The sequence below is a fragment of the Nerophis ophidion genome, linkage group LG13 (genome assembly GCF_033978795.1).
Source record: "Nerophis ophidion isolate RoL-2023_Sa linkage group LG13, RoL_Noph_v1.0, whole genome shotgun sequence".
In the NCBI taxonomy this organism is placed as follows: domain Eukaryota; kingdom Metazoa; phylum Chordata; class Actinopteri; order Syngnathiformes; family Syngnathidae; genus Nerophis; species Nerophis ophidion.
The window spans coordinates 25,794,754-25,807,477 of NC_084623.1; the positions used below are offsets into that span (position 1 = coordinate 25,794,754).

General features: G+C 46.4%; 26 pseudogenes; all 26 read left to right on the forward strand.

The window, feature by feature from the left end:
• Window positions 1-297: 297 nt before the first annotated feature.
• LOC133566149 (5S ribosomal RNA) lies at window positions 298-416 on the forward strand (annotated as a pseudogene).
• Window positions 417-780: 364 nt separating this feature from the next.
• Window positions 781-899, forward strand: LOC133565828 (5S ribosomal RNA; annotated as a pseudogene).
• Window positions 900-1,264: 365 nt separating this feature from the next.
• On the forward strand, window positions 1,265-1,383 carry LOC133567214 (5S ribosomal RNA; annotated as a pseudogene).
• Window positions 1,384-1,747: 364 nt separating this feature from the next.
• LOC133566709 (5S ribosomal RNA) lies at window positions 1,748-1,866 on the forward strand (annotated as a pseudogene).
• Window positions 1,867-2,234: 368 nt separating this feature from the next.
• Window positions 2,235-2,353, forward strand: LOC133565956 (5S ribosomal RNA; annotated as a pseudogene).
• A 365-nt stretch (window positions 2,354-2,718) lies between these two features.
• LOC133565127 (5S ribosomal RNA) lies at window positions 2,719-2,837 on the forward strand (annotated as a pseudogene).
• A 368-nt stretch (window positions 2,838-3,205) lies between these two features.
• LOC133566721 (5S ribosomal RNA) lies at window positions 3,206-3,324 on the forward strand (annotated as a pseudogene).
• A 364-nt stretch (window positions 3,325-3,688) lies between these two features.
• Window positions 3,689-3,807, forward strand: LOC133566876 (5S ribosomal RNA; annotated as a pseudogene).
• A 364-nt stretch (window positions 3,808-4,171) lies between these two features.
• Window positions 4,172-4,290, forward strand: LOC133565039 (5S ribosomal RNA; annotated as a pseudogene).
• A 365-nt stretch (window positions 4,291-4,655) lies between these two features.
• On the forward strand, window positions 4,656-4,774 carry LOC133565176 (5S ribosomal RNA; annotated as a pseudogene).
• Window positions 4,775-5,142: 368 nt separating this feature from the next.
• On the forward strand, window positions 5,143-5,261 carry LOC133566319 (5S ribosomal RNA; annotated as a pseudogene).
• A 364-nt stretch (window positions 5,262-5,625) lies between these two features.
• Window positions 5,626-5,744, forward strand: LOC133566733 (5S ribosomal RNA; annotated as a pseudogene).
• Window positions 5,745-6,112: 368 nt separating this feature from the next.
• Window positions 6,113-6,231, forward strand: LOC133566745 (5S ribosomal RNA; annotated as a pseudogene).
• Window positions 6,232-6,596: 365 nt separating this feature from the next.
• Window positions 6,597-6,715, forward strand: LOC133567152 (5S ribosomal RNA; annotated as a pseudogene).
• A 364-nt stretch (window positions 6,716-7,079) lies between these two features.
• On the forward strand, window positions 7,080-7,198 carry LOC133566150 (5S ribosomal RNA; annotated as a pseudogene).
• Window positions 7,199-7,562: 364 nt separating this feature from the next.
• Window positions 7,563-7,681, forward strand: LOC133565829 (5S ribosomal RNA; annotated as a pseudogene).
• Window positions 7,682-8,046: 365 nt separating this feature from the next.
• Window positions 8,047-8,165, forward strand: LOC133565177 (5S ribosomal RNA; annotated as a pseudogene).
• A 368-nt stretch (window positions 8,166-8,533) lies between these two features.
• Window positions 8,534-8,652, forward strand: LOC133567215 (5S ribosomal RNA; annotated as a pseudogene).
• A 364-nt stretch (window positions 8,653-9,016) lies between these two features.
• On the forward strand, window positions 9,017-9,135 carry LOC133566757 (5S ribosomal RNA; annotated as a pseudogene).
• A 368-nt stretch (window positions 9,136-9,503) lies between these two features.
• Window positions 9,504-9,622, forward strand: LOC133565957 (5S ribosomal RNA; annotated as a pseudogene).
• A 365-nt stretch (window positions 9,623-9,987) lies between these two features.
• LOC133565128 (5S ribosomal RNA) lies at window positions 9,988-10,106 on the forward strand (annotated as a pseudogene).
• A 368-nt stretch (window positions 10,107-10,474) lies between these two features.
• On the forward strand, window positions 10,475-10,593 carry LOC133566769 (5S ribosomal RNA; annotated as a pseudogene).
• A 364-nt stretch (window positions 10,594-10,957) lies between these two features.
• Window positions 10,958-11,076, forward strand: LOC133566004 (5S ribosomal RNA; annotated as a pseudogene).
• Window positions 11,077-11,440: 364 nt separating this feature from the next.
• Window positions 11,441-11,559, forward strand: LOC133566781 (5S ribosomal RNA; annotated as a pseudogene).
• A 368-nt stretch (window positions 11,560-11,927) lies between these two features.
• Window positions 11,928-12,046, forward strand: LOC133566794 (5S ribosomal RNA; annotated as a pseudogene).
• Window positions 12,047-12,411: 365 nt separating this feature from the next.
• LOC133567153 (5S ribosomal RNA) lies at window positions 12,412-12,530 on the forward strand (annotated as a pseudogene).
• The last annotated feature ends 194 nt before the right edge of the window (window positions 12,531-12,724 follow it).

Genomic DNA, 12,724 nt, shown 5'->3' on the forward strand with positions numbered 1-12,724 from the left:
TTGCCAGACTTGTCAAAACGCTACATTATGCTCGTCCAAACAAAACGCTGGTCTCCACCCAAAACATGTTTAGTTTTGACTCGGTCTGAAATTTATAGCAAGATTTGCAGTGTCGCCAACAGTGACCCATGTGCCTCAAGGCACTTCAGTGCTAACAGTGGGGCAAAAGTCCAAAGAGTTACATAGGCTGAGAAAAAGCGCAGTGATTATTGTATCACACACGTGTAGCTCATTGCAGAAAGGTCCTGTCAACCAGCTTGCCACATTTAAAAGTTGAATTCTGAGGACTGCCTCTCGGCTTACGGCCATACTACCCGAAGATCGCTTGATCTCGTCTGATCTCGGAAGCTAAGCTGGGTCTGGCCTGGTTAGTACTTGGATGGGAGACTGCCTAGGAATACCAGGTGCTGTAGGCTTTTAGCGATGCTCCCAGTATAGGGCGCACTTTCTCCCTTTTGTTTTTCTCACAATGGCTATAGATACTTGCCACACTTGTCAAAACGCTACATTATGCTCGTCCAAACAAAACGCTGATCTCCACCCAAAACATGTTTAGTTTTGACTCGGTCTGAAATTTATAGCAAGATTTGCAGTGTCGCCAACAGTGACCCATGTGCCTCAAGGCACTTCAGTGCTAACAGTGGGGCAAAAGTCCAAAGAGTTACATAGGCTGAGAAAAAGAGCAGTGATTTTTGTATCACACACGTGTAGCTCATTGCAGAAAGGTCCTGTCAACCAGCTTGCCACATTTAAAAGTTGAATTCTGAGGACTGCCTCTCGGCTTACGGCCATACTACCCGAAGATCGCCCGATCTCGTCTGATCTCGGAAGCTAAGCTGGGTCTGGCCTGATTAGTACTTGGATGGGAGACTGCCTAGGAATACCAGGTACTGTAGGCTTTTAGCGATGTTCCCAGTATAGGGCGCACTTTCTCCCTTTTGTTTTTGTCACAATGGCTATAGATACTTGCCACACTTGTCAAAACGCTACATTATGCTCGTCCAAACACGACGCTGGTCTCCACCCAAAACATGTTTAGTTTTGACTCGGTCTGAAATTTATAGCAAGATTTGCAGTGTCGCCAATAGTGACCCATGTGCCTCAAGGCACTTCAGTGCTAACAGTGGGGCAAAAGTCGTAAGAGTTACATAGGCTGAGAAAAAAAAGCAGTGATTATTGTATCACACACGTGTAGCTCATTGCAGAAAGGTCCTGTCAACCAGCTTGCCACATTTAAAAATTGAATTCTGAGTACTTAGTCTCGGCTTACGGCCATACTACCGGAAGATCGCCCGATCTCGTCTTATCTCGGAAGCTAAGCTGGGTCTGGCCTGGTTAGTACTTGGATGGGAGACTGCCTAGGAATACCAGGTGCTGTAGGCTTTTAGCGATGCTCCCCGTATAGGGCGCACTTTCTCCCTTTTGTTTTTCTCACAATGGCTATAGATACTTGCCAGACTTGTCAAAACGCTACATTATGCTCGTCCAAACAAAACGCTGGTCTCCACCCAAAACATGTTTAGTTTTGACTCGGTCTGAAATTTATAGCAAGATTTGCAGTGTCGCCAACAGTGACCCATGTGCCTCAAGGCACTTCAGTGCTAACAGTGGGGCAAAAGTCCAAAGAGTTACATAGGCTGAGAAAAAGAGCAGTGATTATTGTATCACACACGTGTAGCTCATTGCAGAAAGGTCCTGTCAACCAGCTTGCCACATTTAAAAGTTGAATTCTGAGGATTGCCTCTCGGCTTACGGCCATACTACCCGAAGATCGCCCGATCTCGTCTGATCTCGGAAGCTAAGCTGGGTCTGGCCTGGTTAGTACTTGGATGGGAGACTGCCTAGGAATACCAGGTGCTGTAGGCTTTTAGCGATGCTCCCAGTATAGGGCGCACTTTCTCCCTTTTGTTTTTCTCACAATGGCTATAGATACTTGCCACACTTGTCAAAACGCTACATTATGCTCGTCCAAACAAAACGCTGGTCTCCACCCAAAACATGTTTGTTTAGTTTTGACTCGGTCTGAAATTTATAGCAAGATTTGCGGTGTTGCCAACAGTGACCCATGTGCCTCAAGGCACTTCAGTGCTAACATTGGGGCAAAAGTCCAAAGAGTTACATAGGCTGAGAAAAAGAGCAGTGATTATTGTATCACACACGTGTAGCTCATTGCAGAAAGGTCCTGTCAACCAGCTTGCCACATTTAAAAATTGAATTCTGAGTACTTAGTCTCGGCTTACGGCCATACTACCCGAAGATCGCCCGATCTCGTCTGATCTCGGAAGCTAAGCTGGATCTGGCCTGGTTAGTACTTGGATGGGAGACTGCCTAGGAATACCAGGTGCTGTAGGCTTTTAGCGATGCTCCCAGTATAGGGCGCACTTTCTCCCTTTTGTTTTTCTCACAATGGCTATAGATACTTGCCACACTTGTCAAAACGCTACATTATGCTCGTCCAAACAAAACGCTGGTCTCCACCCAAAACATGTTTAGTTTTGACTCGGTCTGAAATTTATAGCAAGATTTGCAGTGTCGCCAACAGTGACCCATGTGCCTCAAGGCACTTCAGTGCTAACAGTGGGGCAAAAGTCGTAAGAGTCACATAGGCTGAGAAAAAAAAGCAGTGATTATTGTATCACACACGTGTAGCTCATTGCAGAAAGGTCCTGTCAACCAGCTTGCCACATTTAAAAATTGAATTCTGAGGACTGCCTCTCGGCTTACGGCCATACTACCCGAAGATCGCCCGATCTCGTCTGATCTCGGAAGCTAAGCTGGGTCTGGCCTGGTTAGTACTGGGTTGGGAGACTGCCTAGGAATACCAGGTGCTGTAGGCTTTTAGCGATGCTCCCAGTATAGGGCGCACTTTCTCCCTTTTGTTTTTTTCACAATGGCTATAGATACTTGCCACACTTGTCAAAACGCGACATTATGCTCGCCCAAACAAACCGCTGGTCTCCACCCAAAACATGTTTGTTTAGTTTTGACTCGGTCTGAAATTTATAGCAAGATTTGCAGTGTCGCCAACAGTGACCCATGTGCCTCAAGGCACTTCAGTGCTAACAGTGGGGCAAAAGTCCAAAGAGTTACATAGGCTGAGAAAAAGAGCAGTGATTATTGTATCACACACGTGTAGCTCATTGCAGAAAGGTCCTGTCAACCAGCTTGCCAAATTTAAAAATTGAATTCTGAGGACGGCATCTCGGCTTACGGCCATACTACCCGAAGATCGCCCGATCTCGTCTGATCTCGGAAGCTAAGCTGGGTCTGGCCTGGTTAGTACTTGGATGGGAGACTGCCTAGGAATACCAGGTGCTGTAGGCTTTTAGCGATGCTCCCAGTATAGGGCGCACTTTCTCCCTTTTGTTTTTGTCACAATGGCTATAGATACTTGCCACACTTGTCAAAACGCTACATGATGCTCGTCCAAACAAAACGCTGGTCTCCACCCAAAACATGTTTAGTTTTGACTCGGTCTGAAATTTATATCAAGATTTGCAGTGTCGCCAACAGTGACCCATGTGCCTCAAGGCACTTCAGTGCTAACAGTGGGGCAAAAGTCCAAAGAGTTACATAGGCTGAGAAAAAGAGCAGTGATTATTGTATCACACACGTGTAGCTCATTGCAGAAAGTTCCTGTCAACCAGCTTGCCACATTTAAAAATTGAATTCTGAGGACTGCCTCTCGGCTTACGGCCATACTACCCGAAGATCGCCCGATCTCGTCTGATCTCGGAAGCTAAGCTGGGTCTGGCCTGGTTAGTACTTGGATGGGATCTTGCCTAGGAATACCAGGTGCTGTAGGCTTTTAGCGATGCTCCCAGTATAGGGCGCACTTTCTCCCTTTTGTTTTTCTCACAATGGCTATAGATACTTGCCACACTTGTCAAAACGCTACATTATGCTCGTCCAAACAAAACGCTGATCTCCACCCAAAACATGTTTAGTTTTGACTTTGTCTGAAATTTATAGCAAGATTTGCAGTGTCGCCAACAGTGACCCATGTGCCTCAAGGCACTTCAGTGCTAACAGTGGGGCAAAAGTCCAAAGAGTTACATAGGCTGAGAAAAAGAGCAGTGATTTTTGTATCAGACACGTGTAGCTCATTGCAGAAAGGTCCTGTCAACCAGCTTGCCACATTTAAAAGTTGAATTCTGAGGACTGCCTCTCGGCTTACGGCCATACTACCCGAAGATCGCCCGATCTCGTCTGATCTCGGAAGCTAAGCTGGGTCTGGCCTGATTAGTACTTGGATGGGAGACTGCCTAGGAATACCAGGTGCTGTAGGCTTTTAGCGATGCTCCCAGTATAGGGCGCACTTTCTCCCTTTTGTTTTTGTCACAATGGCTATAGATACTTGCTACACTTGTCAAAACGCTACATTATGCTCGTCCAAACACGACGCTGGTCTCCACCCAAAACATGTTTAGTTTTGACTCGGTCTGAAATTTATAGCAAGATTTGCAGTGTCGCCAATAGTGACCCATGTGCCTCAAGGCACTTCAGTGCTAACAGTGGGGCAAAAGTCGTAAGAGTTACATAGGCTGAGAAAAAAAAGCAGTGATTATTGTATCACACACGTGTAGCTCATTGCAGAAAGGTCCTGTCAACCAGCTTGCCACATTTAAAAATTGAATTCTGAGGACTGCCTCTCGGCTTACGGCCATACTACCCGAAGATCGCCCGATCTCGTCTGATCTCGGAAGCTAAGCTGGGTCTGGCCTGGTTAGTACTTGGTTGGGAGACTGCCTAGGAATACCAGGTGCTGTAGGCTTTTAGCGATGCTACCAGTATAGGGCGCACTTTCTCCCTTTTGTTTTTTTCACAATGGCTATAGATATTTGCCACACATGTCAAAACGCTACATTATGCTCGTCCAAACAAACCGCTGGTCTCCACCCAAAACATGTTTGTTTAGTTTTGACTCGGTCTGAAATTTATAGCAAGATTTGCAGTGTTGCCAACAGTGACCCATGTGCCTCAAGGCACTTCAGTGCTAACAGTGGGGCAAAAGTCCAAAGAGTTACATAGGCTGAGAAAAAGAGCAGTGATTATTGTATCACACACGTGTAGCTCATTGCAGAAAGGTCCTGTCAACCAGCTTGCCACATTTAAAAATTGAATTCTGAGGACTGCCTCTCGGCTTACGGCCATACTACCGGAAGATCGCCCGATCTCGTCTGATCTCGGAAGCTAAGCTGGGTCTGGCCTGGTAAGTACTTGGATGGGAGACTGCCTAGGAATACCAGGTGCTGTAGGCTTTTAGCGATGCTCCCCGTATAGGGCGCACTTTCTCCCTTTTGTTTTTCTCACAATGGCTATAGATACTTGCCAGACTTGTCAAAACGCTACATTATACTCGTCCAAACAAAACGCTGGTCTCCACCCAAAACATGTTTAGTTTTGACTCGGTCTGAAATTTATAGCAAGATTTGCAGTGTCGCCAACAGTGACCCATGTGCCTCAAGGCACTTCAGTGCTAACAGTGGGGCAAAAGTCCAAAGAGTTACATAGGCTGAGAAAAAGAGCAGTGATTATTGTATCACACACGTGTAGCTCATTGCAGAAAGGTCCTGTCAACCAGCTTGCCACATTTAAAAGTTGAATTCTGAGGACTGACTCTCGGCTTACGGCCATACTACCCGAAGATCGCCCGATCTCGTCTGATCTCGGAAGCTAAGCTGGGTCTGGCCTGGTTAGTACTTGGATGGGAGACTGCCTAGGAATACCAGGTGCTGTAGGCTTTTAGCGATGCTCCCAGTATAGGGCACACTTTCTCCCTTTTGTTTTTCTCACAATGGCTATAGATACTTGCCACACTTGTCAAAACGCTACATTATGCTCGTCCAAACAAAACGCTGGTCTCCACCCAAAACATGTTTGTTTAGTTTTGACTCGGTCTGAAATTAATAGCAAGATTTGCAGTGTTGCCAACAGTGACCCATGTGCCTCAAGGCACTTCAGTGCTAACATTGGGGCAAAAGTCCAAAGAGTTACATAGGCTGAGAAAAAGAGCAGTGATTATTGTATCACACACGTGTAGCTCATTGCAGAAAGGTCCTGTCAACCAGCTTGCCACATTTAAAAATTGAATTCTGAGTACTGCTACTCGGCTTACGGCCATACTACCCGAAGATCGCCCGATCTCGTCTGATCTCGGAAGCTAAGCTGGGTCTGGCCTGGTTAGTACTTGGATGGGAGACTGCCTAGGAATACCAGGTGCTGTAGGCTTTTAGCGATGCTCCCAGTATAGGGCGCACTTTCTCCCTTTTGTTTTTCTCACAATGGCTATAGATACTTGCCACACTTGTCAAAAGGCTACATTATGCTCGTCCAAACAAAACGCTGGTCTCCACCCAAAACATGTTTAGTTTTGACTCGGTCTGAAATTTATAGCAAGATTTGCAGTGTCGCCAACAGTGACCCATGTGCCTCAAGGCACTTCAGTGCTAACAGTGGGGCAAAAGTCGTAAGAGTTACATAGGCTGAGAAAAAAAAGCAGTGATTATTGTATCACACACGTGTAGCTCATTGCAGAAAGGTCCTGTCAACCAGCTTGCCACATTTAGAAATTGAATTCTGAGGACTGCCTCTCGGCTTACGGCCATACTACCCGAAGATCGCCCGATCTCGTCTGATCTCGGAAGCTAAGCTGTCTCTGGCCTGGTTAGTACTGGGTTGGGAGACTGCCTAGGAATACCAGGTGCTGTAGGCTTTTAGCGATGCTCCCCGTATAGGGCGCACTTTCTCCCTTTTGTTTTTCTCACAATGGCTATAGATACTTGCCAGACTTGTCAAAACGCTACATTATGCTCGTCCAAACAAAACGCTGGTCTCCACCCAAAACATGTTTAGTTTTGACTCGGTCTGAAATTTATAGCAAGATTTGCAGTGTCGCCAACAGTGACCCATGTGCCTCAAGGCACTTCAGTGCTAACAGTGGGGCAAAAGTCCAAAGAGTTACATAGGCTGAGAAAAAGAGCAGTGATTATTGTATCACACACGTGTAGCTCATTGCAGAAAGGTCCTGTCAACCAGCTTGCCACATTTAAAAGTTGAATTCTGAGGACTGCCTCTCGGCTTACGGCCATACTACCCGAAGATCGCTTGATCTCGTCTGATCTCGGAAGCTAAGCTGGGTCTGGCCTGGTTAGTACTTGGATGGGAGACTGCCTAGGAATACCAGGTGCTGTAGGCTTTTAGCGATGCTCCCAGTATAGGGCGCACTTTCTCCCTTTTGTTTTTCTCACAATGGCTATAGATACTTGCCACACTTGTCAAAACGCTACATTATGCTCGTCCAAACAAAACGCTGATCTCCACCCAAAACATGTTTAGTTTTGACTCGGTCTGAAATTTATAGCAAGATTTGCAGTGTCGCCAACAGTGACCCATGTGCCTCAAGGCACTTCAGTGCTAACAGTGGGGCAAAAGTCCAAAGAGTTACATAGGCTGAGAAAAAGAGCAGTGATTTTTGTATCACACACGTGTAGCTCATTGCAGAAAGGTCCTGTCAACCAGCTTGCCACATTTAAAAGTTGAATTCTGAGGACTGCCTCTCGGCTTACGGCCATACTACCCGAAGATCGCCCGATCTCGTCTGATCTCGGAAGCTAAGCTGGGTCTGGCCTGATTAGTACTTGGATGGGAGACTGCCTAGGAATACCAGGTACTGTAGGCTTTTAGCGATGTTCCCAGTATAGGGCGCACTTTCTCCCTTTTGTTTTTGTCACAATGGCTATAGATACTTGCCACACTTGTCAAAACGCTACATTATGCTCGTCCAAACACGACGCTGGTCTCCACCCAAAACATGTTTAGTTTTGACTCGGTCTGAAATTTATAGCAAGATTTGCAGTGTCGCCAATAGTGACCCATGTGCCTCAAGGCACTTCAGTGCTAACAGTGGGGCAAAAGTCGTAAGAGTTACATAGGCTGAGAAAAAAAAGCAGTGATTATTGTATCACACACGTGTAGCTCATTGCAGAAAGGTCCTGTCAACCAGCTTGCCACATTTAAAAATTGAATTCTGAGGACTGCCTCTCGGCTTACGGCCATACTACCCGAAGATCGCCCGATCTCGTCTGATCTCGGAAGCTAAGCTGGGTCTGGCCTGGTTAGTACTTGGTTGGGAGACTGCCTAGGAATACCAGGTGCTGTAGGCTTTTAGCGATGCTACCAGTATAGGGCGCACTTTCTCCCTTTTGTTTTTTTCACAATGGCTATAGATATTTGCCACACTTGTCAAAACGCTACATTATGCTCGTCCAAACAAACCGCTAGTCTCCACCCAAAACATGTTTGTTTAGTTTTGACTCGGTCTGAAATTTATAGCAAGATTTGCAGTGTTGCCAACAGTGACCCATGTGCCTCAAGGCACTTCAGTGCTAACAGTGGGGCAAAAGTCCAAAGAGTTACATAGGCTGAGAAAAAGAGCAGTGATTATTGTATCACACACGTGTAGCTCATTGCAGAAAGGTCCTGTCAACCAGCTTGCCACATTTAAAAATTGAATTCTGAGGACTGCCTCTCGGCTTACGGCCATACTACCGGAAGATCGCCCGATCTCGTCTTATCTCGGAAGCTAAGCTGGGTCTGGCCTGGTTAGTACTTGGATGGGAGACTGCCTAGGAATACCAGGTGCTGTAGGCTTTTAGCGATGCTCCCCGTATAGGGCGCACTTTCTCCCTTTTGTTTTTCTCACAATGGCTATAGATACTTGCCAGACTTGTCAAAACGCTACATTATGCTCGTCCAAACAAAACGCTGGTCTCCACCCAAAACATGTTTAGTTTTGACTCGGTCTGAAATTTATAGCAAGATTTGCAGTGTCGCCAACAGTGACCCATGTGCCTCAAGGCACTTCAGTGCTAACAGTGGGGCAAAAGTCCAAAGAGTTACATAGGCTGAGAAAAAGAGCAGTGATTATTGTATCACACACGTGTAGCTCATTGCAGAAAGGTCCTGTCAACCAGCTTGCCACATTTAAAAGTTGAATTCTGAGGATTGCCTCTCGGCTTACGGCCATACTACCCGAAGATCGCCCGATCTCGTCTGATCTCGGAAGCTAAGCTGGGTCTGGCCTGGTTAGTACTTGGATGGGAGACTGCCTAGGAATACCAGGTGCTGTAGGCTTTTAGCGATGCTCCCAGTATAGGGCGCACTTTCTCCCTTTTGTTTTTCTCACAATGGCTATAGATACTTGCCACACTTGTCAAAACGCTACATTATGCTCGTCCAAACAAAACGCTGGTCTCCACCCAAAACATGTTTGTTTAGTTTTGACTCGGTCTGAAATTTATAGCAAGATTTGCGGTGTTGCCAACAGTGACCCATGTGCCTCAAGGCACTTCAGTGCTAACATTGGGGCAAAAGTCCAAAGAGTTACATAGGCTGAGAAAAAGAGCAGTGATTATTGTATCACACACGTGTAGCTCATTGCAGAAAGGTCCTGTCAACCAGCTTGCCACATTTAAAAATTGAATTCTGAGTACTTAGTCTCGGCTTACGGCCATACTACCCGAAGATCGCCCGATCTCGTCTGATCTCGGAAGCTAAGCTGGATCTGGCCTGGTTAGTACTTGGATGGGAGACTGCCTAGGAATACCAGGTGCTGTAGGCTTTTAGCGATGCTCCCAGTATAGGGCGCACTTTCTCCCTTTTGTTTTTCTCACAATGGCTATAGATACTTGCCACACTTGTCAAAACGCTACATTATGCTCGTCCAAACAAAACGCTGGTCTCCACCCAAAACATGTTTAGTTTTGACTCGGTCTGAAATTTATAGCAAGATTTGCAGTGTCGCCAACAGTGACCCATGTGCCTCAAGGCACTTCAGTGCTAACAGTGGGGCAAAAGTCGTAAGAGTCACATAGGCTGAGAAAAAAAAGCAGTGATTATTGTATCACACACGTGTAGCTCATTGCAGAAAGGTCCTGTCAACCAGCTTGCCACATTTAAAAATTGAATTCTGAGGACTGCCTCTCGGCTTACGGCCATACTACCCGAAGATCGCCCGATCTCGTCTGATCTCGGAAGCTAAGCTGGGTCTGGCCTGGTTAGTACTGGGTTGGGAGACTGCCTAGGAATACCAGGTGCTGTAGGCTTTTAGCGATGCTCCCAGTATAGGGCGCACTTTCTCCCTTTTGTTTTTTTCACAATGGCTATAGATACTTGCCACACTTGTCAAAACGCGACATTATGCTCGCCCAAACAAACCGCTGGTCTCCACCCAAAACATGTTTGTTTAGTTTTGACTCGGTCTGAAATTTATAGCAAGATTTGCAGTGTCGCCAACAGTGACCCATGTGCCTCAAGGCACTTCAGTGCTAACAGTGGGGCAAAAGTCCAAAGAGTTACATAGGCTGAGAAAAAGAGCAGTGATTATTGTATCACACACGTGTAGCTCATTGCAGAAAGGTCCTGTAGACCAGCTTGCCACATTTAAAAATTGAATTCTGAGGACGGCATCTCGGCTTACGGCCATACTACCCGAAGATCGCCCGATCTCGTCTGATCTCGGAAGCTAAGCTGGGTCTGGCCTGGTTAGTACTTGGATGGGAGACTGCCTAGGAATACCAGGTGCTGTAGGCTTTTAGCGATGCTCCCAGTATAGGGCGCACTTTCTCCCTTTTGTTTTTGTCACAATGGCTATAGATACTTGCCACACTTGTCAAAACGCTACATGATGCTCGTCCAAACAAAACGCTGGTCTCCACCCAAAACATGTTTAGTTTTGACTCGGTCTGAAATTTATATCAAGATTTGCAGTGTCGCCAACAGTGACCCATGTGCCTCAAGGCACTTCAGTGCTAACAGTGGGGCAAAAGTCCAAAGAGTTACATAGGCTGAGAAAAAGAGCAGTGATTATTGTATCACACACGTGTAGCTCATTGCAGAAAGGTCCTGTCAACCAGCTTGCCACATTTAAAAATTGAATTCTGAGGACTGCCTCTCGGCTTACGGCCATACTACCGGAAGATCGCCCGATCTCGTCTGATCTCGGAAGCTAAGCTGGGTCTGGCCTGGTTAGTACTTGGATGGGAGACTGCCTAGGAATACCAGGTGCTGTAGGCTTTTAGCGATGCTCCCCGTATAGGGCGCACTTTCTCCCTTTTGTTTTTCTCACAATGGCTATAGATACTTGCCAGACTTGTCAAAACGCTACATTATACTCGTCCAAACAAAACGCTGGTCTCCACCCAAAACATGTTTAGTTTTGACTCGGTCTGAAATTTATAGCAAGATTTGCAGTGTCGCCAACAGTGACCCATGTGCCTCAAGGCACTTCAGTGCTAACAGTGGGGCAAAAGTCCAAAGAGTTACATAGGCTGAGAAAAAGAGCAGTGATTATTGTATCACACACGTGTAGCTCATTGCAGAAAGGTCCTGTCAACCAGCTTGCCACATTTAAAAGTTGAATTCTGAGGACTGACTCTCGGCTTACGGCCATACTACCCGAAGATCGCCCGATCTCGTCTGATCTCGGAAGCTAAGCTGGGTCTGGCCTGGTTAGTACTTGGATGGGAGACTGCCTAGGAATACCAGGTGCTGTAGGCTTTTAGCGATGCTCCCAGTATAGGGCGCACTTTCTCCCTTTTGTTTTTCTCACAATGGCTATAGATACTTGCCACACTTGTCAAAACGCTACATTATGCTCGTCCAAACAAAACGCTGGTCTCCACCCAAAACATGTTTGTTTAGTTTTGACTCGGTCTGAAATTAATAGCAAGATTTGCAGTGTTGCCAACAGTGACCCATGTGCCTCAAGGCACTTCAGTGCTAACATTGGGGCAAAAGTCCAAAGAGTTACATAGGCTGAGAAAAAGAGCAGTGATTATTGTATCACACACGTGTAGCTCATTGCAGAAAGGTCCTGTCAACCAGCTTGCCACATTTAAAAATTGAATTCTGAGTACTGCGTCTCGGCTTACGGCCATACTACCCGAAGATCGCCCGATCTCGTCTGATCTCGGAAGCTAAGCTGGGTCTGGCCTGGTTAGTACTTGGATGGGAGACTGCCTAGGAATACCAGGTGCTGTAGGCTTTTAGCGATGCTCCCAGTATAGGGCGCACTTTCTCCCTTTTGTTTTTCTCACAATGGCTATAGATACTTGCCACACTTGTCAAAAGGCTACATTATGCTCGTCCAAACAAAACGCTGGTCTCCACCCAAAACATGTTTAGTTTTGACTCGGTCTGAAATTTATAGCAAGATTTGCAGTGTCGCCAACAGTGACCCATGTGCCTCAAGGCACTTCAGTGCTAACAGTGGGGCAAAAGTCGTAAGAGTTACATAGGCTGAGAAAAAAAAGCAGTGATTATTGTATCACACACGTGTAGCTCATTGCAGAAAGGTCCTGTCAACCAGCTTGCCACATTTAGAAATTGAATTCTGAGGACTGCCTCTCGGCTTACGGCCATACTACCCGAAGATCGCCCGATCTCGTCTGATCTCGGAAGCTAAGCTGTCTCTGGCCTGGTTAGTACTGGGTTGGGAGACTGCCTAGGAATACCAGGTGCTGTAGGCTTTTAGCGATGCTCCCAGTATAGGGCGCACTTTCTCCCTTTTGTTTTTTTCACAATGGCTATAGATACTTGCCACACTTGTCAAAACGCTGCATTATGCTCGTCCAAACAAACCGCTGGTCTCCACCCAAAACATGTTTGTTTAGTTTTGACTCGGTCTGAAATTTATAGCAAGATTTGCAGTGTTGCCAACAGT